The sequence below is a fragment of the Apis dorsata genome, unplaced genomic scaffold (assembly GCF_000469605.1).
Source record: "Apis dorsata unplaced genomic scaffold, Apis dorsata 1.3 scaffold_89, whole genome shotgun sequence".
Lineage (NCBI taxonomy): Eukaryota > Metazoa > Arthropoda > Insecta > Hymenoptera > Apidae > Apis > Apis dorsata.
Window position 1 is genome coordinate 297,364 of NW_006263387.1, and position 27,801 is coordinate 325,164.

At 36.7% G+C, this 27,801-nt stretch overlaps 1 protein-coding gene and 1 long non-coding RNA gene across 4 annotated transcripts in view; one reads left to right on the forward strand and one right to left on the reverse strand.

Annotated features, from left to right (window-relative positions):
• The window catches only part of LOC102676218, a 127,418-nt gene that overhangs the window by 11,995 nt on the left and 87,622 nt on the right, over positions 1-27,801 (forward strand). The gene's annotated exons all lie outside the window — the stretch shown is intronic.
• The window catches only part of LOC116185053, a 77,609-nt gene continuing 56,783 nt past the window's right edge, over positions 6,976-27,801 (reverse strand). Inside the window, exon 2 of the long non-coding RNA XR_004149779.1 lies at positions 6,976-7,263. This is a non-coding gene — a long non-coding RNA (uncharacterized LOC116185053). The remainder of the gene's footprint in view (positions 7,264-27,801) is intronic.

Consider the following 27,801-nt stretch of genomic DNA (forward strand, 5'->3'; position numbering starts at 1 on the left):
TTTCGATCCATTAAAGAAAAGCTTCCAGTTACACGACTCCATTAACGATCCTCCATCGTGTATCGAGATAAAGTTCCCTCTGATCAAGGTTCCCCCGATGCTCCTCATGAATTTACATAACGTATAACGTTCTTTGTATATACCTGTGTGTATCGACGTCTCGAATTTGAAATTCTCAAAGAGTTCGGGAGATCATAAAAATTCAAGCGGTTTAGAGGAGCGCCCATTCGTCGAGGATACTCGTCGGATGAATTCGGTTGCAAATCTTCAAACGCCAATAATTACCAATCGCGGGAAGAAAAGGGAGAGATTTATTATTGTTTACCCTTCTTGTATCATCCAAACAATTTGCATACGATTGATACCGATTTCTTGAAATACACAGAGACACGCACGAATAATCGTTGATCAGAATCGTTGTAGCAAAACGATCTTCTTTTAAATTTTTCTTCGCGCAACAGGATCGAAGAAAAGTGTTCCGACGTTCTCGATTATCAAAAAAAATTCTTCCGTTCGTTCGAACATCGCGCAAAAGTGTTTAATCTTTATCTTATCACTTTTATTGCTCTTTTAAAAAAAAGTGTGTACCGTGTGTCGTAATGGGGGCGATGGACTGGATTTCGCGGACATCTTTGCCTCGCGTTTCTTTCTTTTTTTTTCTCTCTCTATTGGCCGTTTTCACAGCGTTAGGGCCTCGTTTAACGAACATCAACCACCGTATGGTATGCTGGTATTTAACGATCGGCAACGGAACGGTGCTCTGGCGTATCCGTTTAACGATCCACGAAATTACAAAACGTCGCTCGTTAAAGGCCTCGAGAACCGATGGTTCGATCGCGTATCGAATACGCGTATAGTTTACGATCGGCGACGTTCCGTTTTATTCGAATTTGACGTTTATGCGCGCGCGCGTGTGCTGTAAAAAATGTGGGTTCCGCCTTTGCGGCCAATTATACTTTCGCGAAGAATTCGTACGAAATTATGGCCCCCTCTTCCCTCCTCTTCCCTCGTTTCATCTTGGGGAAAATTGGGCAAGCGATTCTTACACGTGAGCCGAGGCTTTCGAAATGGCGGCGATTCCGAAAAATTGGAGAATTTTATATAAATTATCGGCTCGACGGTGACAGTACATGGAAAGATGTATTAATTGAAAATATATCAGTATGACAGGTGGTAACATTGTGTATAGTCGTGTTGTAATTTAATTATAACTCTTTTTTACAAGTTATTAAGATCCTTTTAAAGGAATGAAATTTTGTTCCGTATCGTAACGCAGCTATCCATAAGATATCCACAGAAATAGAATTTAATCCTTTTAAAGCCTTAAATATTTGAATATATTTTCTACACGAAATCGGATCTAAAAATTATATATAGTATAATTAATTTTATCAAACTTTATGTATCAAAACTGTATAATAACACTGATCAATCGTGCGTAGCGAGAAAAAGAGTCAAACTGAAGGGAACGTTCGAAAGACTACTTTACACCGCATAAAATTTCCAACGCGTCTTATACCGTTACCTACGTCACGAATCGTGGAGGAAATCATAGGATCGAAAACGAGGAGGAAAAACAAATCGTTGAGTAAAGACAGGCAGCGATGCGATCGCGAGTATTCGTGTATTTTATACCCCGTCTTAAGTGCGGCATAAATGCGCGCGTGTGGCTGATTGGTTTACCACCTGCGGCTACCCGACTCTCTGGAATCGGCTTCGACAAAAATTCCCTCCCCGCTCGATCTTCGTGTCTTTCGCGTCTTTCCTCGATATCGATTATTAATTTCAAGGTCGAGCGCTCCTCTCCTCAATTCGTTGATCCTCCCTTGGAACCCGATCTTTCGCCCCTCGAAGGCGGAAGGATCGAGTCTACATACGTGGGAACCTGACCGATTCTAAGTAGCTGATTTTTCTTCTTCTTTTTCTTCTCTCATCGTCGGCAAAACGATCGAGCGGGAATCATCATCGACGATCGATTTGAGAAAGGAGTAAGTGTTTTGTCGGGTTTACGACGACGTTTCAGAGTTGTGGAAATTTTATATGTGGAACATGGGAAACGGGAAGGTCGAGGCAGAACGAACAGAAGCCGTGTTAATGCGGGAAACGATCGAACGGTATTTCCTGCGTGCATCGATGCGTGTGAAATAACGCGTATACGTTAGTTGTAAAAAGTGTTTGCGCGCGATTTTATTACGGGATTTTTATACTCGTTAATTGGTATACGCGTAGTTCGTAGTTTTCTAATAACGTAGTTTAATTAATATTTATCGTTTTGTTTATGGAAATTCGATGAATTAAGGCTTCATTCAGGAGGAAATTAGTAGAGTAGATAAATGCGGCTCGATAAGTAAACTGGATGTATTTATTGATTGCAACTTGTGTTTTTTCTTTTTTTCAATTTTGCAATCGTGAAGGTTTTATCGCTTTCTTCGCGTCGGTCTTTTCAATCTAAATAAATTGTTTCTGAATCTCCTTAAAGTTTATTTAGAAGGTAAAAAATACGTGGAACTCTGAATGTCGCGATGTATCTTGGAAAATGAAGAAATGATAAATAGAATATGAAGAAGGGATATATGTTTTCGTATTCTAAAAATATCTCTTCTCTGTATTTAAAAAAAATATTCTTTTCTCTAAATCTTACATAACGAATAAAACAATTCCCTGTGATTCGTGGATGAAAATTTTCTTTATAAATTATTTGCACGTTTAAAATGATAGAGGATACAAGGGCAAGCCACCCCTAATTTACAAATTACTCACCTCACGTGACTCATCCCTTGTACCTACACGTAACTTGCGTTCGCGAAGTTTCACCCCCTTTTTCGATTATTCAGGCAGAGGCCACCCTTCCATCAATTTTCATAGAAATCCAGCCGTCCAAGGTTATTCTCGCGAGTTTCTTTCTCTCTTCTAACTGACGCATCGAGGCCAATCGATGACTCGAAACGTTCCTCCCTCCCCCTTCCTTTATTCAATTCAATCCGTAATTCAATCCCTGTCCTTCGTGCCAGCTGAACTTGGAGATCCCGTTTTTTTTAATCGGATATATCGGTATACACCGATTTCCCCTTCGAAGGAGAAAATTCATTCCTCTGAAAATCGCCTATTGCACCTTCGTTTAAATCGAGTTTACTCCCAATTATTCGCCTCACGTCCGTCCTTATTTCCTTTGAATCGCAGCGAAGACTGCAAACACGCAGGGAGAGAAAAAAGAGAGAGAGAGAGAGAGAGGGAGATTGTGCGGGGGTAGAGAAAGGAGAGTCGGTTAGGTGAAATGTCGACTTATCGATCGATCCTACTCGAAAGCGAAGCTGGCTGACGCAGTTTTCAGGTTTCACTTGGCTAAGAGCAGGCTAAGAGTTATTCTATAAACGCATCGCAAATAGGCGAACGGTCGCTGAAGCATAAGAATAAAACTCTTTCTCAAAATTAAGAAAAGAGATGCGGTCGTGCAAGGAAAATCGTCTAATCTGATTGTAACAACTCGTGGTCTTTTAAAGTTAAAATAATCATCGATGCACTCTGATGTTATTCTTAGTAAAGAGAAAATAATGGATAATATAGAAAATCTCGTGCAATAGCACGACGAAGTTAATCGAAAGCTGTGAATATTTTCGAAACGTATATTTAATATTTCAAAAGTATTAAAAAAATCGTATAATATGTATAATTGATTCCTTTCACTGAACCTGTTTTACAATTTTTAAGAACTTTACGTTCCTAAAATACATCGCAAGCAGAGTATCCAAAAATCCAAAAATAGAAAATCTTCTTCCAGTTTCGTTGACCACTTTCGAGGTCATCAACGGAGCTTATGCGATCGACTGTACTCGTAGATTGCTTTGCAATAAACACGGAAAAGTATTTGAAAAAGATGAAGAAGAGGTGGAGGAAAGAAGGAGGTATCCTTTTTATCCCAGATGCGTTTCCCAACCTTTCGAATCTTTTCCGTCCCATTGGAAGTTTGACGCTGTTATCGGGAAAATGTGACTACCAGATTTGTTTTCCAATATCGACTTACATTCTTCCCTGCTCGCTGTCCATTCTGGCTCGCGACAATGGCGCGACGATGCCGCGGAAATGACGTTTGCTTCCATGAAAATTCGCTTTCCAAGGGACAACAAACGTTGGAAAAGTCGCCATAAATTGCGGCCGCGAGACACGCGCGCCTCTTCCTCTTCCCCTCCCTTCTCTACAACCCATTGTGTGCTTCGGATCTATCCCGCTTATCTTTGGGAAACGGGTGGTCAGAGACGATCGAGTTTACATAAATTTTTCATACCTGCCTGCCCCTCTAGTTTCGTTTGCAAGTAATTTCGATCAGATCACCCGTTCGCGTGTTCTAAATTAATTTTGAACGACTTTGAACGACATATTTTTATATTCGTTCAAAATTTTGCCCGAGGAATAGAGAGTTGATATTGAAATTAAAATTTGTTTTTTAAAAAATTCTCACGATATTTTCTCTTATTCCTTTCGTGCCGTATTTATTCAATTTCTCGCTTTTTGGGAAGGAAAAATGAAAAAAAAAAAAAAAAGGAGAGAGCCAATTATTATACATCCAGGCATCGATCTCGCGGTTCCTCGGACGAATGATTTCGATAACAAGTTTCCATAACAATAACACACTTGTGTTAAATCGCCAAACGTCGTCCCACAATAAAAACGATACGCACGCTGCGCGACTTTTAATCAATAAAGCCTCAAGACTAAACAAAAGAAGAAGAGGAAGAAAAAAAGAAAAACAGCAAATAAATGGAAAATACGACTTCTCTCCTTCATTTTTTTACTACATTACCTCCTACCACAGAAGCCAATCTCTTTTTCACCCGAGCAAAAAATAGGAGGAGGGAGAGCACACAGGTAGGAACGAAGCAATCGACCCGTGATTTCCAATTCTACGTGCGAGTATTTATCTTCCACGAGTGGAATGCAGTCGCAGAACACACAGAGAGATGTTATCGAGCCGCGACGTTCCAACCTTCTCCCGCGTTTTCATCTTCCCTCGCGATAAGAACTTCTTTCATGACTCTTAGCCAGAGACTCTCTCTCTCTGCCTCCTCATCGTTTTCATCGTTTCCCTGGCGTGACCGCGTGATCGACGTACCCCTCTACGCCAACAAGTTGGAGGAAGACCCCCGAAGGCGCGATCCCCTCCTCGAGTTTTGCAAAAATCCAACTATCATCTACAATTCAAATGCAAGCGTAGATTCGTTGCGAGAAAGTGATAGCTTGACCCTCAACAGTGGATGTGGATATGGATAGAATTTTGAAGGGATTGAATCTTCGAAGCTAAAATCTAATTTTTTTTTTAAATTAATCAAATATTACATTTTTCGTTTGAAAATAATTTCAAAACAATTTTTATAATAAATTTAGTTCCTATAGTATATAAATATTTCCATCAAATTATTTTTGTCGACATTTCACATTATATTCACGTTCGAATTAATCGTGCTATAATTTTGAAGGGACTGAATCCTCGAAGCTAAAATCTAATTTTTTTTTTAAATTAATCAAATATTACATTTTTCGTTTGAAAATAATTTCAAAACAATTTTTATAATAAATTTAGTTCCTATAGTATATAAATATTTCCATCAAATTATTTTTGTCGACATTTCACATTATATTCACGTTCGAATTAATCGTGCTATAATTTTGAAGGGACTGAATCCTCGAAGCTAAAATCTAATTTTTTTTTTAAATTAATCAAATATTACATTTTTCGTTTGAAAATAATTTCAAAACAATTTTTATAATAAATTTAGATCCTATAATATATAAATATTTCCATCAACTTATTGTTGTCGACATATATCCATATATGTTCACGTTCGAATTAATCGTGCTATAATTTTGAAGGGACTGAATCCTCGAAGCTAAAATCTAATTTTTTTTTTAAATTAATCAAATATTACATTTTTCGTTTGAAAATAATTTCAAAACAATTTTTATAATAAATTTAGATCCTATAATATATAAATATTTCCATCAAATTATTTTTGTCGACATTTCTCATTATATTCACGTTCGAATTAATCGTGTTATAGGAAGATCGTATAGAAAGAAATACGTTGCATTATAATCTCTTGGAAAGTATTTGTTAAAAGGATATATTTTGCGGTGGAGTGTACCACGTGCGTGCAGATTCTCCCACACGTGGGGCGGCCCCTCTTTCGTACTCTCTTCGTACTTCTCATTTGCCCGGCTCGAGGAGCCGTCTCTCGTGAAAAGGAGATTCGTGTGGCCGATTTATGTTTATTCGTCACACGGTTACAGCTCCGTGAAATCGCGATCCAACCACCCGATTTATGGACGTATTCAAATGAGGGTGAGTTTTATAAACGCCAGCCTGTTGGAACACAACCGAGTTCTTCCCCCCTCGGCTCGACTTACCCATTAAAATTCGCGTCTCTGTTATAGGCTTTTAATACGCTTCGAAGACCAAACGTTCGAATATCATTATAGGAAAATTATGAAAATTCACGATTCACTGTGCGCAAGAGGGTGTGAAATTCAAAGAGTCGGTGCGTGGAAAATGATCGAAGCTTATTTGTTGAATTATAATCGCGTAATTAGATCTTTCTTTATCTTTTTTATTATCGAAAATTATTCACTTCGTTATCGAAAATACGTAATTTATCGTGTTATCTGAATTTTTCACTCGTACATCACCTGCGTTATTCAACAATATTGAATTATTAATTTAAACTTGCACGAATCAATTGTTTGGTACAAAATAATTGCAAAGAATAATTAGATACATTGATATTTTTCTAGATCCTCCAATAAATATGTATATTGTTCTTCGAGCAATATATTTCCATATCCAAGAAGATAGATCAGCTTTTCAATTTTCATATCTCCAGTCTCCTGATTCTCATTTGCTTGCGAAATAACGGCGCGTATATACGTACACGCGATAGTACTTAGGAAACGAAACGTTCTCGCCGTGTATTTTATCCTCCTCTCCCTTTCGAGTTCCTCTCGATCTTCCCTGCTCGAGCGTACCCTTTGAAAACAAGAGGAACAACAGGAGATACCGTTGTTGCTCGCGGGTGGAGTCGAAGGTCGATTTTAATGGGGATCCGCGGCAGTAGTGCACGTAAGAGTGATATACTGCCAAGAAGAATTGCTTTTAATTGCTGTTGGGTGTCCGTGACCGTAGACAGGACTCTTTTTCGCCTCTTCTTAATTCTTATTATTATTGTACACGGTTTCTCTCGTGTTTTCTTCAACTTGAAAGAAGAATATCGTTCCCTGGAATTATAAATGGTTTTAGTTATTATTGTTGGATAATTTGGATGATTGGGCAGTTTTGTTATTAAAATTTGAATAATATTTAGTTTAGGTTATAGAGGTTTTTCGATTTCTTGTGATGGTATAGAGTTTGGATAAGGTGATAAGATATAGAAATTCGATGGATCATTGTAATAATCATTTCTTTTGAATTGTAAAAAAATTTTATCCCACGCGATAATTTATACACTTTCGTTGTAGAAAGTTTTGTGAAACAGCGGTTTCACAAAATCAGAAGCTAGTAGAATTTCGATTGAGAAATTTCATCGCGGTGTAAAAATTATAAATTAGTTAATTTGAATTCTACATTACGAAAAATTAAGAATACGCAAGTGAAATAAAAATTTATAATTCATTTTAAATTCAATTTGATGTCCTGATTTATATTTCCCCCTCAAAAAAAGTATCATCACGAAATATTAGATCCTTATAAATACTCTTTGCACTATTATTCTCGTATTTTATTCCACATATCAACAACGATCAAGAATTCCAAGCAAAAATATCATTTCTGAGTATCACGATGGAAAATTGAGTTAAGACAATCACAATCGAAATTTCGATCAATCTGTCGCACCACTTCGAGCCATTTTCGATTCAAAATGCGAAAAGGCGAAGAATAAAATTTTTCCCTGCCTCTATATAATAATTTCACGAGGTTGTTTCGATGCCTTTTGATCGTCGAACGAAAGAAAGCAATATCGGCCGCTCTTATTGCAACGTGGTGGCCCCTTTCACAACGACCATTGTGACTATCCAGTCCTCCTTTTATGAAATCCACGCAACTACGGCTGCCCCCCTTCCCCATCCGTTTATATGGAAATCGAATGCGCATATCGTTCCAGCGTCCACTTACCTTCCACCTCCGTCCCACCCTCCCGGATACGGTTTGACCAGTCATCAAAGTCAAAGAGGGAATAATCTGATTCACGCGGCGCTACCGGCATCGACCGGTACACGTTCTTTAATACCCTCCCTCTCCTCCTCCCCTCGATTGTAAATTCGCGTAAACTGCGTATTATCGAAGATTGTAAACCGTCGAGATTAACAGTTTCGCCTTTCCACCTCGAAGTGCCCGTGTCACGTAATGTTACCCTTGTTGGAATCAATTCTTCTGACCTTATTGTTTCTTAAATCTCGCTCGATTAAAAGCGATATTCACGGGTAATAATATACGGGCTGTTGTTACGATATGTCATTTCCATTGGAGCTGTGGTATTTGGGATTTTTGTTTTGGGAATGTTTAGATTATAGTTCTTAGAAACCTAATGGTAAATATATTATTAGTTTTTGTAATTTGAATTTGTGCTGTTTTTAAGTTGCATCTTTTTAGTATAACACTCGAAATTGTAAACATTCAGAGTTTGTGAAAGTCTTTAGTGTCTGGAACGAATTATTCTCGAAAGAGTGCCCATCTGCGAAAAATATTCTGAAGAGCAACTCTCGAGAATTTTTGGTCCTCGTTTATTCACGTGTGACGGGATCCAGAAACATTCGAAAGTATCTCTCGTTAACTTGTGCGTAAATAATCCAAAACTCGACTCGAAATTAATAAATTATTAATTAAAAATTAAAAATTAAAAATTAAATTAAAAATTATGCAATAATCGATTTAATATTATATTTAATAATTTTTTCATTTCATTTGATCGAGAGTGCGATTAAATTTTCTAAAAAAAAAGAAGAACACTTCGATGCCTCTATCTATCCACTCTTGCATTCCATTTCTTCCCCCTTTACACCCCCTTTAAATGTTCCAATCTCGCGGAACACGTGCTCGAGAAAAGAATATCATCAGATAGAAACGAAAGTACATTGACGCACGATCGAACGATCGAGCCGGCAGTACACGCAACAAGGGAACCGATGGATCATCCTAGATGACTTTGCAAATCCGTCGATCGGCTGGAAGTCGTGTAACACGAGAGAATCGACCGAGGCGAGCGTTTGTAATGTCGGTACACGGATACAGTCAGTCGCAGAAGTTGTTGTGTATATTACGCGCAAAATTTATAACGAATATCAACGATAATTCTTTTATCGTGATATGTGAAGAGGATAATATAAATTGTGTCATTTTTTTTTTTTATTAGTGGAATGTAGAAGGGGATGAAATTTTATTGGAATTTTAATATCGTCCTTCATCTTTTTCGAATATAACTCGATGATACGAAAGCCTAATTTTAAAATAATGTAAAATATTCACCCTTCTATTATCTAATAATGTAAAAAGTCTTAGAAACTTGAAGGAATGATAAAAATTCGAGGTGGCACATTTTTCTTCGAAAAATAGGTTACTCTGCGTGTAACCTATTTATAAAATTTTCGTTAAAGGGAGACGTTTTGTGATAAATAAGTTCTATTATCTTAGAAACTTGAAGGAATGATAAAAATTCGAAATGGTACATTTTTCTTCGAAAAATAGATTACTCTGCGTGTAACTTATAAAATTTTCGTTAAAGGAAAACGTTTTGTGAGATAAGATAGCATATGAAGACTTTTGCGATCGACTGTAGCAAGTATATACCTATTCGCGACGAATGAGGGAGGTCGTGACTTTCTTCGATCATTCTTGAAGGGTATTTTTGCTGGAGGAAAAGTGGAAAAAACTCCCTTCCTCCCCCTCCTCGTACTGCAAGCTGAAACGCGAATTTTACACGTAATCCAAGAATATATTCATTGAAAGGGAAGATTCGTGTAAAATGTTATTTATTACGGTTTTTTTCAACAACCGCGATGATTGTTCGATTGTTCGTCCAAGCAGATTTTCCTGAACACGATGAATCGACGGATTGATTCGACGTGGTGAACGGTATTGTGGAAGCAATTTTATTTTATGAAGGATTTTTTTTTTTTGCGAAACATTTCCAGTTTGCAAACCATCGAAATTCGATCTATATTCCTTTTCTGTTAAGATGTTTAACATGCGCAGTAATTTTGGAATTTTATCTCTTTGAATTAGAGATTTTTTTAAACATAAGTTTCATATTGTTATCAAATAAATTCAATGCAGCTTTTTTTAAATAAAAGTATTTACGTATATATTTATTTTCTCGAGAAGATAAATGCAATTCAATTGCAAATATTTATGTACACCATATTTTATTATCTCTTGTACAGTCACGTTAAAAAATGGACTGTTGTGTCACTGACAAGCGAATAAAGAGCAGAACATTGAATTTTATTGGTGTCAACACATTTATTTTATTTCATAATCTTTCTCGAATTCTGACGCATTTTATTTAAAATCAAAATCAAAAAAATCTTTCGAAATACTTTAGGCTAATTTAAACAATGAAATAAATAATTCTTCCCTATCACAACAATCAGATATTTGGATGAATATCGAATCCAAAATTCATCGTAAAATGATAATTTATAAGAAACGTGTATAGAAAGAAGAATCGATCGAGCTTAGAGGATCTATCGAGAGGAAACTCGACTAACCTTGCTAACCGAGTTTTGGTATCGATCTGCGATGCACTTGACTCGTTTCCGAGGCGAAAGTGAAAGCGAGCAAGAAATGAGAGAAAAGCTCGAGCGGAAAAACTTGCAGGAACGAAGGGCGGTGTACACAAGCGCCATTATATCCTTTTTAATTATGGATAACGAGCCTTTGTCGAGTAAATGCTCACAAATCCGAGAGAATTTTGTATCAAATTCTCAAGTAAATTCTTCTTTCTTTATAAATGATGATAAGCTAGGATTTAGAAATTTTATATCTCACTCTCAATTTGTCTCTCTTAAGTTGTTCCAAGATTAGTGATATTTCTTTTTCAATTATATATATATACATAAAATTGCGTTTTCAAATAAGAAATAATTCTTCGAACAACGTCGTTCCTAGAAAAATTTCCAGATCGAGAGATAAAGGAAAATAATGTCGATGTTATGAAAAGTCAGCACATTTCATTTGTCTTGGAACGAGGAACAACATATTTATCATCGAAATATCGCATTTCCTTTTCCTCCGCGAAGCATATTGTTGCATTTTGCTGCAATAAGAAACGTGTCATCATCTTTTAAATACGTTGCAATATTTTTCAAAATTACAATTCTTGCTATTATTAATAAAAAAAGAATACTTTTTTCAAATCATCCAATACGAAAATCAAATCTAGCTATAAAAAATAACATATTTCGATGCATGAACATTTCAAGATTATAGGAAAATGAAGAAAAAGAATGTTCGATAATTGGGATAATTGGAATCGATGTGTTTCTGGAGTCCACATGGAGGATGTTAATTTGCAATATTTGGTTACTTATTCTTCAATATTAATTATCTCAATCATTGATCTTCGATTTACAAGCCCAAATAAAATTCCATCCAAATATTCGCTTAACATCCTCCACCATGTGGACTCCAGAAACACATTCTGGCGATGCACATCCCAATTATCCCAATTATCAAACATTCTTTCTCTTCACTTTCCTATAATCTCGAAATCTGAATGTGAATCTGAATGTTCTGCGAGCCAGATGACTTCCAATAAACCACACTTGCGCCGCACGTGTGCGTGTGTTCGAGGAAAAGTTTCTCGAGGGGGGTGGTCCGTTCTTTGAAACAAATCCATCGAGCATTTCCTGTCTCCCTCTCCTTCGCTATAAATGGCAAGAGGGACCTTTACCCGTTTGAAAGGGGAAGGAAAGGAGCAAGGAGAAAGGATGAAAGGGCTGGAGGGGAGGGTTCAAGTTACGATAATGGCGGGCATCGGTAAATTATGCCAAGATGAGGGAAAAGGGAAGGAACCGGCTTCTGCAAGTAGATCGTCGAAGAGGCAGACTCCGAGATTGGCGCGATATGGAGAAAAATACTTTTTGGAAAACATCCTTCGATCGATTCTTTTTTTTTTAAAAATTCGACCCCTCGAGCATCCAGGAAAAATTTGGGGATCGATCTCGAAGAAAATTGGCAAAGGGGAATGAATAATAGGATCTATCTTACTCCATCCTGATCCTATGGAACGGAGTGAGATAGAGTGATAGAATTGTCGTGGGTGAAAGGAGGAGAGTGATAATGGGATGCGTGGTTGAGCATCGTAAAAAGATGGAAGGTGAAGAGAGGAATATCGAAACGAGGTCGTGAAAAAGTACGGCCAGTTTACTACCCTTCTTCGAGATGAAATGTTTTGGTCGCCCCATAATATCGAACAAGCGTGTAATCTCGTTTTTTCGCGAGTGTTATCGATCCTTGGAAGTTTAAAGCGAGGGTGAGATTGCCAATCGTTCTTCTTATTTTTTCTTCTCTGATCGGTTATTTGCCGCGATAAAGTGAGAAAAACATTCGGTGGCTTCCTTTCTTACTTTCGTTTGCAAAAGTTGCAAAATGTAATTTTCTGCTTTCCTTCATTTCCTGCCTTGTTCTCGATTGTTTGTACCCCTACAAATGAATCGATTGCATCAAAATATTGGGTAAAAAAGAAACGTAAATATTTTCATTTATTTCATTTATAATCTATAAATAATATTAACCAGTTTTTCGTTTATTCGACTGCAAAATTCTTATTTTTCGATATTTTCGATAAAATTTTTAAAAAACTATTTGTCTTAGATTTTTACAACCGAATATATTAACACCGATATGTATCCTAGAATTGGATCCTCCAAGTCTTCGAAAGACAATAGAATTTGATGAAGTGTGACGAGATGAGAGACGAAGATGGTAGAGGCGGAAAGTAAAAGTAGATGCTGGTTGCATCGACGAGATCGATACCGAACGAGTGAAAGAGCGACTAATTGTTTCACTTTCTCATCGTGCGCTAGAAAAGATTTCACAATTTCGCCGGCGAAAATCCCCTGATGATTCGACTTATACCGCCTCGAATATTTGATAAACCGCGAATCGGTGCTTCGTCAATTCATCGCGAAAATTTATATTTCGCCGTTATCCGTATTGGCGTTATATCATATCCCCGTAATTTACGACACGGAGTTTCTCCTGCCGGTGAAAAGGCGGGAGACATTGATGAGACAATTTATCCGTGGTTTACGAGAAATCGCACGAGCAATTTATTTCAAGGATCTAGAATCAAGCGGGCGCGATTTTCAAAATGATAAATTTATTTATCGCGTGGATAATTTTCGATTGCAATTATTTTAAATGAATAACCACTCCAAGTCGTATGGAATGTACAGTACGACAATAAACGAGTTAGAAGGTTTAGCAACAATGATGGGTATATTTTAAGTAGGATGTATGTGGGAGATTATTATTGAAATAGTTTCGTCGAGGCGAAATAATATTTGTAAATTTATTTCATGCGCGTGGCCATAAATATATCTGTGAAAAAAGAAAAAGAAGAAAAAGAAAAATAGGAAAACGTTTGTTTAAATATTCACGAGGTAATAAATTCTAAGATGTATTAGAAACGATTATTGGAAATAATATTTATTAATTATAAAATTTCCATAATTATTTCGAATATATTTTCTTTTTTCTAGGCTAGCTTGTTATTTATATTGAAGAGAGAATACGCATGTTCGAAAAATAAATTTTCCTCTCTGTTTTTTAATTAATTTGAATTTTAATCTCTCAATCATTGAAATCTATTCGAATGAAATTCCAGTGAAAATTAATTATTCAAATATTGCACGTATAACGAGAATAACATTTACTTCGATTAATTATTTCCAGAGAAACGTATAATTCCAACTTGTGCAAAATCTACAAAATCAATTGTTTCGATACATTTTACCTCGTTTACAATCTATATAATAAAGTTAGTAAAAAATTTCCACGTAGCCTCAACACATTCTCAAATTCTCTACTCTAAATTAAATCGAATATGTAAAAGTTAATCCAAAAAGGTTTGAGAACCGTTTGTTCCAGTGCTCGAGAAAAACAATTTATGCAACGTATTTATTTTTACCTTATTTCAAATACTATTCTACCGCCTTGGATTGCGAGTGCAAGCCCAACTCGACCTTTATCGTCCTTCGCCTTACGAAATAATCGCGGTGTGTGGAAGGATTAATCGTCCTCACCTTCGATCGGGCCCCTTCTCGAGCGGGCCCCACTCGAAGGCCTCCGATTGGAGGAGGATCGACCCCCCCCTCGCCGATACTTGCACGGCCGATTTCATACGTTCACCTTTTCCTCCTCGGCAAATGCCAAGTCCTCCAAAGATTGAGAGAACGTGTTCTGCCTCTAATGCCGATATGTACATGCCGATAAAAAGGGGCGAAGATTAGGAACGATGGAAGATGATATTATTAAGGATGATTCTAAATTTGAAATTTAATCTTTTCCAAAATATATCTGTGAAGTGAAATACATCGAAATTTAATCCTGGTTCATCTGAACGAAAGAGGGAAAAAGAAAAGCGTAATCAATTTTTGAAATATTTGGAAATTGAGATTCTGTAAAAATTTCATTCGAAATATTAATTTTTGACACGATATGTTTCAATCAGAGAAATTCCTGCTTGAGTTATCTCTATTTCTATCTATTTTCGAGATGGAAGAAAGGAAATTGCACACTTTGTAGTGATGTAACGAGCGTCTGTCGTAATTGCAGACCATTGCTCATCGATAATAGCGGAAAAGGAATTGAAAGCTTTCATGAGACGATTTGATTGACGTATCGGAGTAGTAATTACAGCAGCGTTATCTTCTTCGATTTCGCCTTTCAATTTTCCTTTCTAGGAAATTGGAATTAACTAACAAGACTAACGTTGAACATTTTTTACAAGGTCTCTTTCTATACTTTTTCTTCTATCTATATGTTTCGTTTTATTATAAAATTGCAACGAGTTTCAGGGACGAAACAGCTCCTTCCAACTTTGAAACGTTTCTTTCAATTCTTTCTCTCATTTATTAACTCATTAACTCATTATTAAATCAGAAGCAAAATCAAATTTTTTAATGTGAACCTTTTATATATGATAGATTAAATTTATAATCTATAATTATTATTCAACACTTTCATAAGTTTATACAAAATGATTTTTAAGAAAAAACGTTTCAATAGACGAGGATACGTTACAAATATTATAATCTTTTGTACGTAAAAACAGACAGCAATATTCTTCAATCTCCAAACGTATTCGTTTTTATCTAACGCGAGTGAAATATCGCCTTTCGTCATTGCTTCGTATATTAGTTCCCATGGAAATATACGATAGCATACTTCATTTCGTATGAAATCGTAGAAAATGTGCTTTTCTTCGCGGAGGGAAGGAAAACGTGATATCTCGAATCGTGTCGAAAGACAAATGTATCCTTTTCGCAAGAAAAATAAGACTTCGTTCTTCGTCGTAAAAATTCTATCAATTTTTGATTTCCATAATTAAGGTAGACAGCTTCGAAAGAATAGCGCATCATTGTTTACTGATAAATTCGTTTTGTTACGGTGATATTTTATATTTTCACGAAACATTTTTCCTCCCCTGTAAATTTAAACATCAATGCAAATAAATTTGAGTAAGCAATTTGAACGTAAAATCGTTCCATCTGTTCAGTAAACTGTACAAATTTGGAAAGGAGATTGTAAATTGTTCCTATTAAAAAAATATTTGCTATATTTTTCTTTAAATAAATTTTACACGCGTATAAATTTCGTGGAAATTGCGAGTTAAATTTTGATCTGATTATTGATAAACTATTATAATAAAATTTTCTAACATCACTATGACTATGGATATTTATACAAAATATAGGAAAAGAGTTATATCAACTTCCTGAAAAGGTAACAAATAACAGAGAGAAATATAATTATTATTACAGAAATAGAACTTCATGGTGTTAATAAATAAGAAACATTAGATAATCGAGATCCAATTAAGTTGAAACCAATGGAATTTTCTGTGTCCAATCTAATACTATCGATCCACCAGTCCAGTTAACCCACACATATACACATACACACATCTTTATCTTTTCTCGCAATACACGATCGTGCAAGCTCATCTTACAAGCTCAACTTGCAAAATGGGTCGTTGAGGGGGAAATTTGTCGGTAATCCGTTCGAGATTAATCCTCGAGATCGTTGCTTTAATCCGAAGACGTAAGAGAGATGACTGTCAAGGATCAAGGAAGAGGAGTTTCTCATTCGATCTTCTCTAGAGATCCTTTTTTTTTTCTCTCAAGACGATAATATAATGTAATATAAAGTAAAAATTCTTTAAGCTTTGCAACGGAATCGAACGATAATTCCGCGATTTATCGCTTTAACGAGTGCAGTACATGGTTCAAGGATTTGCAACCGATCGGTGTTGTCAACTATGTGCGAACGAATCTCTTCGTGTAACGCTATCTCATATCAGATTTCGCGAATGGATGAAGATCCGTGGATCTACGGGGAAAGTAAGGTATGCAGGATTGGTATGCAAATTCTGTTCCACTCGTGGAAACGTGGCGAGCACCGATAATTGTCTTTTTTGTTCTCTCCACCGATCCGGCCAAGGCGAGATGAAAGTAAAACAGGGGATAGGATTGATTGTTTTTCTCTCGAGTTTATTTGTATAATATAATTTTTCAATTTTGTGATAATCTCTCAGATTACTCTTTAAACTCTTTTTACAAGTGGATATTATAGTTAGATTAAAGATGGATGATTGGAATATGATTTTTGAGAATAAATGAAATTAATTTATTTATGGTAAATTGTAAATATCACTTTTTCAGGTATGGATCAGTTCATTGAAAGATTTGAAAAAGACTGGGTGACAGGTATTTCATATAAATACTGTAAAAATTATTATTGTTTATATATATATATAGAAAGAAATTTCTCGCTATGTGAAATGATATAAATACCAACATCTTACAAATTTATACAATATATTGAAAATGATAAAAAGCACATTCATTTATGAAGCGATGAAATATTTTTCTTGCACTTTTCTGCATTTATATTTCCAAAAATTACGGTACTTTTGAAACGTAATTACAACGAATCTCGTATTGTGGTTGACCGAGCGAGAACGTAACACCTTAGCTTAGAATATAACGGCTGTGATTTTCTCCATCCGTTGCGAAATGTTCGGTTAAAATCTATTAGCCGAGGAAAATATACCGTGTAGCGCTCGTTGCTTCCTTCCACGTCAGGATACGCGACGCGTACGCTTAATGAGCAAGTACCTTTCCGCGGCAAGCGGTAAAACCGCGCGTTAAGGCCATAGTAAATCCTGTCGGGGTTGATCGCATAGATAGAATATTCCATTTGCCGTGGCTGGGCAGCCACGCAGCGCATTTCGGAAATCACGGATCCCTCTGATGCTTTACGATTCCCCATTCCCCTTTCTCCAATTACACGGCTTTCGATCCTTCGTTCCACGTTCGAACCTTCCCGCCAAAGATACGACGCTATATTACGTACCCGACGAGGCGCATGCGCGCGAGACACCAATCCGCTCCACTTTGAGTCACGTGATACGGATCCATTTACCGGGCCTAGGTTTTCGTTCGAGCAAGGGGAATCTGAATTTTAGAATTTAATCCTTTGGTAAATTTAATCCTTTCGTGACTGTGCACATCTCAGCTCCATGATTGGATATCGATAGACTAGACTGATACGGACGTTGAAAAAGAGAATCTGAATTTTCTTTTACGATTTACATTCGACAATATTGAATTTAATCTTTTCGAGAGGTTATGTACGAACGGATATATCTTCCAATCTTCATTTTATTTACAAATCATTCTATTTATATCATAATATACTCAAATTAGTTGAAATTTGACAAGAAAAAATTAATTTCCTATAACATATCGCATCAATTAACTAAACCAATAAATTTCATTCCAATAAAAACTACACGAGATATTACAGTCCATCGTATAGACACATATTACCTCATCGTTAATATCTGCATCATAGTCGAGATATCTCTTCCACGGATTGCGAAACGATATATTAATTCCCCTCCTCTCTCGAACCTTCTCGCTTCTTCGAATCTCCTCCGTTCTCCGTGTCAAGGGACAAAGGACAAAGAGCCACGTGTATCGATCGTCGTTCAAACGATCTATGCGCCCGTCTGGATCGTCGAAGGCCTCGACGCGTCGATCGCATTCTCTCTCTCTCCTCTCTCGTTCGCCACGGAGTGAACGTCGTCCTTGCATTGAAAAAGCAGCAAGGTCGTTCAGGACTTATATAGCGCTCGCTCGCCACGAGGTTCGAAGTCCTCTCTCGAGTGTCCTGTCTCGCGAGTGTCCTTTTCGATTCTCCATCTCGCTTCGTTCTTCTTCTTCCCTCTCGAGGCTTCGTGCGTCTCCGACGTCGAGCAAACTGTGTGCATTACTTATCTTCGCGCGGCTAGACGCTCTCACACGAAGCCTGACTCTGATATACGAGAGTAGAGGCGAAATCGTCGTCGCGGGGTAACCGGAGAGAGAGATAAAACGTCGAGGGAGAAACGGCGCGATTCGTTACAGTCGCGTACATTGCTTTTCGTCGCGATTTTCTATATCTTTTTCCCACGAGACGTTTAAATTCTCTCGAATGTATTATTGTTTATTATTGTCTTTATATATCGTGGAGAAATTTCAATGATTATTTTAAACGAGGATATTTAGAAATTATTGTATCTTAGAAGATCTAAGAAGGATATTGGAAGCGTTATTTTTTTTAACAGTTGGAATTATCATTTTCTTCCTCTGCTATATTCCAACCGAGGGAAATTTTGTTTTTTTTTTTCGACGCAAACCAGAGGGATTTATGCGAGTCGTCTTCATTTCCCGTCCGTGCTCGTTCCAGCGACAGTTTGATCGTATCTGTCGTTCCTTGCGTTACCTGGTTTGAATTACGACCACGGTTATGACGATCTTTTCCCCCAGCAATGGACGAAGGTCCCCTTCCCCAACCTCGATGGATCGTAACAACGATCGATGGATTTTATGTACGCCGCGTAGCTGTAAAAGATTCCAATCTCGAGCTTCTTCTGGCAACGAAACGGCTCACCTGATTTCAGATGGAAATACACGAGTGACCTATTTTACGTAACTGGGGATATGGATGCGTTTGGAATCGATACGAATTAGTTTTTTTTTTTTCGTCGGATAAGTATGAAGGTTAAAGAGGAAATCAACAACAGGGTTTTGAATGGATGGTAAATTTTATCCGAACGATTACACGAATTTTTTTATCGTTTCGGATTTATTTCTGCTCACATTGGCGTAGAGGTTTGAAGGATGATGTATTTACTTGCAACGAGTCATTGGATATTTAATTTTTTTTCGAGATGATTGATTTTGAAAGGCAAAAGTTAGTATTATATTCAAACTTTGAAATGAAATAATAAGTTTATAAAGATTTTCTTTTGTAAATGTTCGAGTATTTATTATAGTTTTTCTAGATTTAAAATGATACGAATCGTTTCAAATAAGTGTTTCGATATAAATAAACTCAAAAGCTTTTAGAGTTTTCGAATATATATATATATACGAAATTGGGATCAAATTCTCTTTGAAAAATGAAAAAAGGAAAAAAAGTATCAGAGGTCACTGTTCATTCCACACACGTATCGAATGGCTGGGTAATTGTTTCTTCGATAATTGCTCGCAACTAAACTGTTGAAACGACCTAACCATTGTTTAGTATCGTCATCCAGGTCATCGATTATATATCTACCTACTATGTTTTGAATATATTACACGCACACCGTTCACATATTTGTTCCATCAACGAATGATATATCGATGGCAAGAATACATAATGGATTTTTATGCAGCTAAAACATGTTCAAATACATGTTATAACATTTAAAAAAGGAAAAATCAAAAGTTTTTAAATTCAGAACTTTCAATGTGTTATTAGTAACATCGTTACAAGCAATATTCTTCTAACAATAAATATATTTATCGCGTAATTTACCTTAAAAACCTCGATTAAGCTTCATTAAAATAAAGAAAACTTTAAACCGCTATAACTTCGAAGATAGTGACCTCCGGGGAACGAATGAAAGATCATTAAAAGCGTGGAACTTTACCCTTTAAAACGCTTTTTCATTTATTCCAATACGACTTCCGGTTCCCGAGATATCATCGTGAAAAGAAAAAGTAATTTTTATTCATTTATCATAAACTCTCGATTAAACTTTATTAAAATTTGGAAAAGTTTAAACCGCTATAACTCCGGAGATAGTGACTTCCGGGGGACGAATGAAAGCTCGTTAGAAGCGCGGAACTTTACCCTTTAAAACGCTTTTTTATTTATTCCAATACGATTTCCGGTTCCCGAGATATCATCGTGAAAAGAAAAAGTAATTTTTATTCATCTACCATAAACTCTCGATTAAACTTTATTAAAATTTGGAAAAGTTTAAACCGCTATAACTCCGGAGATAGTGACTTCCGGGGGACGAATGAAAGCTCGTTAGAAGCGCGGCACTTTACCCTTTAAAACGCTTTTTTATTTATTCCAATACGATTTCCGGTTCCCGAGATATCATCGTGAAAAGAAAAAGTAATTTTTATTCATCTACCATAAACTCTCGATTAAACTTTATTAAAATTTGGAAAAGTTTAAACCGCTATAACTCCGGAGATAGTGACTTCCGGGGGACGAATGAAAGCTCGTTAGAAGCGCGGAACTTTACCCTTTAAAACGCTTTTTTATTTATTCCAATACGACTTCCGGTTCCCGAGATATCGTCATGCAAAGAGAAAGTAATTTTTAAATCATTTACTATCTCGATCCTTGTCGCTTACTCGGACCTCTCGCTCGCACCTTGCTTCACTGACCTATCCCAAACAAGCCATAAAAACATAGAAATAGCATTTCCAGGAAAAATATTTAGGCCAGTAGGCCAGTAGGGCCTATTCACAATATCTATGTGTGTGTAATGTATTAACTATGGATACTTTGAATCGTTATATCTCGGAAACGGATCGAGATATCGGGATAAATCAAAAAGCGATTCAATTAGCATGGTTTTCCCTATCCTCTGAATAGATTTTGACGAGAAAATTTTCAATCCTTCCTCGCGTTTTTTTACACGAAAATTCGTGATTTTGAGCAGATGATCCATCGTTGTGATATAAATTATGCTAGTTGAATATTTGAACGCGTTTCAGCTACATAAAAATCCGCGATCTACTTATTATCCTACATGTGCCGGTAGTCGCATTTCATTCGTACAAACCACCGGAGAGGATTTTCTTCTCATTCCTGCAATCGCAATCCCTTCTGGTCACGTTTCTTCTTCTTGTTTTCCACGATTTATCCTCTTACGACTCCTCTTACCACCCGCTTCCGTCCGAGCGCGGTCCGGTTTGCTCTTTTTTGGATTGTCCTCGTGTCTGTAAACGGGGAGTCAAGGGCGACAGACCAGAAGGCGTCTGGGGTTGACTCGACACACACAATCGATATAGCCACTGAAGTTCATGGCGCAGCAACCACCAACCACCAACCACCAACCACCACCACTACCTGCTACCATTATCTTTCTGCGGTTCAAACTGGCTTGCTTTCATTCTCTGCCACGGATTCTCCCCCGTTTTCTTTTATTCTTCCCCCTCGCCTTGCGTGACCTTACCCACCTACACATTTACTTTCACCGATAGGGGAAGAAACTTCAAATATATGATTTTTTAATGATCGTCTGCGCGTGTAATGGTGGATATCAAACGATTGAAGTCTTGCATTAAAAAAATTCTAGTTTTTTAAAACATTCAGAAATCTAGATTCTGTAAGAATCACACAGTTCCTTCTAATTTCGCCTGGAAGATAAAAATATATTTTCCTTGTTTTACTAAGCGTAATAAAATAGTTTATGAAGCGATTAACGTAATTAACATAATTAACATAATTAATTGAATATTCTATAATGGGATATTATACTGATCTTCCTTGTACAAATAATATTAAATGTACGATAAACGATCGTATATAATTTCGTGTGATACACAATGGATCGAGGAAACGTGGCGTTAAGAACTGAAGGTTAAACTTATTCATGCAAGAGTTTCTAATTATACATTCGTAGCTCAGTTTCGGATCGATTAAATTAAGTTTACATCCACTACGTGATATTTTATTTCGATCTTACGAACAAGCCTCTTCCTCCTCTTCCTCTGCACATTCAATCAAAATATGAACAATATATTTCTCTAACCTAATAATTAAAATATCTCAATCAATTATTTTTGAGGACATAGAGATTCTCCTCCAAAGAGATCTTCTTATCTCGAATGTCAATAACCTCTCCCGTGTAATAACACGTTCTTTTTTCTCTTTTATCCTCGCGTACGTAGAGAGGATAAATCCGCCTCGAACTCCGTATATAAATCTCCACGACTCGAGTTTTATCGTACAGGGTTGCGATGTAATTGTATAAACGAAATGGGCTTGGAATTTTTCGGAGCCTGGGGCAACAATCGATGCCGCTAAGATAATTATGCTTTGCTAGTTTTGTTGCAAGTGCTACAAGTTTCGCGTAACATCGGGTTAAAATTATTTAACGCGTTTGTTTTAATGCGTTTGTTGTTGTAGCACGCGGGCCAACAGCCTTCAGGCCGTTTGATCCGAGCCTTGCTTTCCTTTCCATTCCCTTCAATTTTTTTTTTATTAATTTTACGACTTAATTTCCATCCATTTCAACTCGTCAATTTTGAATTCGAGTTCGTAAGATATTTAACTGATTTTTTTCTATTCGAATGGAATTTTATTTCGAATGGAATAAAATATAAATTAATTATGGTGAGAATTAATCGAGTGAAAAATTTATTTAGAATAATTCTGAAAAGTGTAAATGTTACGCGAAAGAATATCTAATTATCCGATTTATAATCTCTAAAGTTAAGAGTTAGGCAAGCAATGTTCTTTCCTATTGTTTCAAAACTTCGATCGATCCTTTTTATATTGCGTATAATTTATCATAGCCAAAAATTCCTCCTGAAAAAATTTGTGGACAATCCTGCGAGAAATTCTTCTCACCTAACAATGACAATTTCCTCCTTTCCTTCTCCCCCTCGGCCAGAGGAGATCGCATCGTTTAAACAAAGGAAACGTCATTGTCACTCTGTTGGCCACGCAGTATTTAATTGGAAATTAAAAATTGACGGCACAAGGGGTTAGTATTTTTCAGAAAGAGGGAAATCTCCATGGTCGAGCTCGATTTAAAATCCTCCTCCTCCGTACACGAGAAACGTTTCAAACTTTAAATTAGGTTATTACGAGGATGCGCAGCTTTCTCGTAAGAAAACGGGGAGGGGGGAGATGAATCTCCTCCTTTCTTCACGATTTCATAAAATTATCTCTGCCTTCTTCGATACGTTTTAATTTAAAAAAACTCGCCGAGTCTTCGCCAAGTTTGCAAAACATTCGGATATATAACGGAAGTTGAATATTTACAACTCTCCCTGAAAACTTGCCGATGAAAGGAGTGCAAGCATCGTGCAATTTAAATTCCTCCCGTATTGTTTTAAGATTCATTGGATTCATTGGAGAGTGTATTCGAAACGATTTATCCCTCTTCCAATTATTTCATTTCTTCTTCCTCTCCTTTTTTCTTTTCTTCTCGAGGCGATCTATGAAAGAGGAAAAAGATATATGGAATATCTGGAGGAAGAAAAGAAGAGAGAGGGAGGAAGGAGCAGTTATTATTTCTACCCCTCGATCGGTCTTTCCAACCCTCAAGCGCGATTAGGCGACACCTCTTAGGTACACTTCCGGAAGGAAAATGAATATATCCTCGTATGCTAAATAAGAAGAATACATAATAATAATAATAATAATAATAATAATAATAATAAAAAGGGAGGATAATAAGAGAAAGAGGAGGAGGAAGGGAGTTTAGATCACGTATGAGGCAGATTGCCGGGTACCGGCCAACAATCATGGAATCAGGTACACGCGCAACCAGTACCAGAGCCAGGCTGTACCTTGGAATACGTCTTATTATAGAACCCATGGGGTTCCAGCGGCCGTTCCGCGAAGATAGAGATAGAGACGAGGGGGAGGAGGAGGAGGAAGAAAAGCGAGGAGGAACGACAGAGAGGGGAAACAGGAGGGTATATTGCAAGGGTGTGTCCGCCGACCTACGAGGTCAACATTGTTACCATCATTATTGGTACAGCTCTCTGAACGTTGCTCCTTTCCCTCTCTCTCTTTCTCTTCCTTCTTCCTCCCCACACTTTTCGCGATGGGTCACGATATTATTCCACGACGATACACCCTCTCCTCCCCCTCTTTCATAGACCGAGAGGAAGAGAGGGTAAGAGAAAGAGAAACGGAGGGAGCTATAAATTTTCACGGCCCTTCCACTCTCACAGGTCCCTATATTTTCTTTATCCATAGGAGGAAACCGATACACGATCGCCGGTATTATATACACGAGCTTATACTCGTATATATACAATGTGATACAACGGCGGAAGAAAAAGCGTGGGATGATATATCCCTCGCTGCCGTGCGATTAATTATTCCCTCTCTGCCTCTCTCTATCTCTCTCTCTCTCTCTCTCGATTAACTATTTATCTAAGCGTTAATATTTAATTGGTGATATTTTACTAATTGGTAATCGAATCTCGGATGCGTTGCATGAGAATCGAGGTCTGTCGACGCGTGACGAGTGTCTCGAGATTTTAAGTTAAGGAAAGTTGCACGGATCGATTAATGGTATTTTATTATTTCTTTTTTTTCATCGAATCTTGCAGGAATCTTGGAGGAATATCTCGACGATAGATACGATACGTTCGCTCTTGCCTGCTGCGAGGAGATCGTTTACTCTTCCTCGAGGAGGGAGAAGCGGAGGAGAGATGCGTTTTCACGCGACGAGAAAAGATTCGTGGCCGCGAACAACTACGCCTCGCGTTTTGCCAATTTATCGTCCCCGCGGCAAATGCATAATCTATCACGATAAGCCCGGATTAGCCTCCCCCTCCAAGACTTATCCAACCTTCGTATCTCGCGAACCTTCTTCTTCCTCCCCCCCTCCCTCCTTTCCTATTCAACCCCCTCGACGATTTACGCGCTCCCTCCCCTCTTCTTCTCTTCGGGTATAATCGAAAAACAAATTGTGCGCGAGCCTGGTCGAAAGTTTACGACGAAAATTATCTTATCTTCCGTGTACGTAGAAAAGGAGAAAAAGGGGAATTTTTAAACTGAACTCTCCGATGTTTGCGTAATTAATGGAAATATTCAAATAGGAATTCTTCTCAGACGGGAATTTTAATTATTGTTACAACGAGATTATGGATCTTAGAGGGGGATATAAGTTGATCGAAGAAGGATTAGAAGAAAATTAGATTCTATTTATTTCGAATTTATCTCGTTATCCTGTATTCAAAAATTATATTACGTTTTTTGAACTGGAAGAACTATTTTTCGAAGAAGGGAATAGATTTATGAAATATTCTTTTCCCTGAAAAGATAGGATAGGTAACTGTCGAGCAATTCAATGGCTCTTTTTCGCAAGGAACGTGAGAACGTAATTAATTAGTTAATTAATTAGCGCGAGAGATGCGAGAACGAGGAAATGAAACGACTTCGAGTGAGAGAGAGAGAGAGAGAGGGAGGGGGGCTGCATCGAAATAATGATGTAAAACGAACGGAAAACGAGCACGCACATTTACGTATCTACGCGTGTGGATCGCGTAAAAAGGCGGGAAAAGGATAGAACGCGTTGGAAACGGAAGGTGGATAAAATGAAAATGAGAAAGCGAAGAAAACAAGTTCGTCTTCTCTACGGTAAATATCGCTAATGGTCTTCCAGGTTTTTCGTATTTTCTCCGGGCGAGTGGTTCTTGAAAATGGGAGAGGAATCGTAACAGATGACAATATACTTTTCTTCGCTATTCAAATATTTTAAAAGTATAGAGAGAAAGAAATTTCTCGAAATTCGTTTGTCATCGTATGCTGCTTTCTCTGTTTAATTTTTATCATTTAATATCTAAGAGAAAATATTTTTTTTTTTTTTTTTTTTTTTTTTTTTTTTGGAATCGTTCATTGTTCGAGATGAGTAATTTTATTATAGGAGGAAAGGAAATGTTATTTAAGGAATATCCGGATGATTTGGTCGATTAAACATTTTGTTTGTAAATGATATTGCATGATTGTTCATTTTGAAAATAGTGCAAGTTCATCGCCATCATTATCTCAAATAATATTGGTAATAAGTTAGGCCGGTTATGCTAAGATAGGACAGGTTTCTATTATTTTATTTAACATTTCTAATACTCTTGCTCAATATTCCGACTGAATTTATCTGCGCATAATTTATCTCTAAATATAAAATATTATAATTACTTTATCCTCTTAAAAAATATATTTTTAAATTATGGAAAGGAGAGAGCAACGCGGAGTTTCGCTGTCATAAAAATGTATAATATCTCAAAAAGAAGTGAAAAAGCACGGGGATGCTAAATAATAGATTTTTCTAAAATAAATTTTCCTTTGAAATAATAATAGTTCAGATAATAATGCTATAATAAACACTTTTTAATCTTATAATAAAAAATAAAGAAAAAAAAAAACTTTTTTAAGCGTCTAAGAAATACTCTACAAGAAATGAGAAAAGTATTTATGTTACGTTTACTTTTTACTATTAATACTTGTTTCACAATTACGACGTGAATGGTATTTTCGTCGAACTCGTCTAGTGGGAGGGGGGGATGGTTTTTGTTGCCTTTCGATCTAGCCCCTTTCCCAACCGACTTTTTTCACGTAATTATAGAGAGAAACATATCCATGACTAGCCGATAAAGTAGCAGGGACAACTCTTTATTATTTGCGATTTAATCGCGCGGAAGATACGCGACTCGATCGATATTAATCGTCGTTAATAGGGACGAATAATCGAGCGGGCAGGATACATTGGCTGACGAACGATCTTTTATAGTCGTCGTGACGTTTCGTCGTCCAATTAGCGAGCCGATAACCATCCAACGAGTAATAAACCTTGAAACACTCGTTTTTTGTTCCGCCTCGAAGATGAACCATCGATCACCGCAGGTATATCGTCGATGATAGTTGGCCTTTTTTCTTTATTTCTTTCTTTCTTTCTTTCTTTATGGAATAAGTCGGAAAGGGGGACTTGGTCGCAGCGCATCCACTCGAATCTAATCTTATGAAAGTGTATTGCAAAAGTGATAATTGTTTACGACTTTTTATTTTTTTTATTTTTTGATATATTGCATGCTCGGTGTAATAATTTACTCGATGACTAGTTTGAATTAAACGTATATTAGTTTTAGATATCCTGTTCTTTTTTCGATACATGTTTCATATATTCTTGTTTTCAAAATTGTTATTTATATTATATATGCTAATCTCATTTTTTTTTTGTTTTTTTGATATAATGTGTAAAATAGAAACACTTGCTCTTTCTAAACATATATCGATAAAGTAAAATATGTAATTGGAGAAATATGACGTTTATTACAGATATAAATTTACTTACTTTGCTTCTTATTAAAACACACATTGATTCATATGAATATGTATTTATAGCACTTTCACTTTTAAATTATAAAAGTTTCCTATGTATTTATGCAGTGGATTAACATTATATAATCGACTATTTATTTCTGGAATATCTCTCTCTATCTGACTGTTCA